Here is a 2026-nt window from a genome sequence, read left to right on the forward strand (position 1 = left end):
CAATCTCTCCGGATTTTCGCATTGTTTACCCTGAGAGAAAAACAGGAGGAAGTTAAGAAGGATATTCCTCTTTCATCAGTTCTGTCTTCTTTTCTTGCTTTTCTTATTGATATAAATACTATTCGAGTTTGAATGAACGTAACTGGACGGATACATATTTTTTAGAGGTATGTTTTTCATGTGATGTTTTGTTAATCGTTTTTTTTCGGGGAATTGTACCGGTAAATAGGCGACCATTTCAATTTTTGGAGGTAAAGTAGTGTTTTCAATCCTCATGGCAAAACTAATATTTAACAAGTATTCTATGAGCACTAATAAGAAAGTATGATAGAAGGGAAAGGTAAGTGGCATGTTAGTCGAAAAGTTGTTCAAGTTAACTTAATCCTTCCTTATTCCGCAAGCGTCAAGTAGAATAATTGTTTTCTATAATCATCTTAAGAAATATCTGCCTCACCATTGTTAATTCTAGTTTTGCAAGAAAGACTGAAAAATGTTTACCGTCCGTAAGTTGTCGATGTTTCTTGATCATTAAGCCCAATAAACTTTGTAATACAGATACAAGTACAAGGAAAGATTACGTTTTTGCAAACGTTGGCCGTGTAGCACTTATATTTGAATAGACTTAACTGATTAGAGAGTAATGCGAACTGCTAGTTTTCAACCCCATATGAACTATGTGAGCGTTAGCCCTACTGATGGAAATGGGCCCACACAAGAACAGAGAAAAACTCTGACCAGGGTGGGAATTGAACCCACGACCTTCGGGTTAGATCACCGCCGCTCTACCGACTGAGCTACAAGGTCAGACGGGAGCAGGTCGTGGGAACTGAAGATGTTAACGTCACGGCAATGAACATGTACTAGTAGTTTGTAATACAGATACTTTATCACTTGAGTGGACACTTTTATAAGAACAGTGGTTGCTTACCATAACTGAAACAACTTGTCACGATACATAGCAAAACGAGTATTCCAGCTTCTATTCCCGCAACAATGATAGGGGAGCTTGATTTTGCGGGGTCTTTAGAATTTTTCTTTCTTTTGACTGTGTATCGCCTGTTGTCATCCCTTTTTGTCCGAGGGTAAACTTCATGCCACCTTATAATCAAGGGTCTCGCTCTTTCTGGACGAACAGCAGTGTCCATGTCTGGCAAGCCAGAAGTTTCTTGTCTTGAAACCTGCTGTTCATGTGTTAACAATTCAGGGCTTTCATTTGGGGATTTAGACTTTGCGCCGCTTTCAGGAAATGAGGATTGTCCCTTACCATCGTCTTTTCCAGGCTGTCTTTTGTCTCGTTTAATATCGAATGTATCTTTATTTTGAGATAGCTCCTCAGGTAAATTGCTGGATTCTTCGTTTGGTGCCTGGGTTTTAACAAGACTGAGAAGTGTTCTTTGTACCCTCCTGATTCCTCGCAGATGTTCTTCTACCGCGTTAGAATCAACATGATCTACGTTAGTTATTCTGTGATGAGCAGTATCAGCTGGAAAAGAGTCCTCATCCGGTATGGGTCGAACATACCCCAAATCGGAATCCATATTTTCATTTGTGGTTTGAAAGGAATCCGCCTTACGTACAGCGCCTGTTAAGCGTCGCTGTCCGAGTGCCACCCGTATCCTGTTGGCCGAATAATTTTCTTTGGGATTTCTTAGGGTTGAAGGTTCTTTTTTCGGTGCACCATCACGTAAAGGCGGGTGCTTTTCCGGTGGGGGTCGTCCTAGTGCCACATTTAAGCCACCGGGTTTTTCTTTGGGCATGCTCGGGATTACTTCCGTTGGGATGGTAGAGGCAGTTTCTTTGGACATGCCTGGATTATGGTCCACTGGTTTGGTTTGGACAGTAAATGGTTTGAGTGGCGGTTCAGTATTGGATGGTAAGGTTTCCTCTGCTGAGAAAGATTGCCTTGGTACCACCGACATGCCTTGCCTTGCCGTCTGACCATAACTGTCGGGTCCTTTGGAGCCCACATCCGATGATGGTCGTGTGGAAATTAACCATGAGTCTTGTGATGTTGCTTTTCCTTGGT

Source organism: Montipora capricornis, chromosome 1 (assembly GCF_036669925.1).
Source record: "Montipora capricornis isolate CH-2021 chromosome 1, ASM3666992v2, whole genome shotgun sequence".
NCBI lineage: Eukaryota > Metazoa > Cnidaria > Anthozoa > Scleractinia > Acroporidae > Montipora > Montipora capricornis.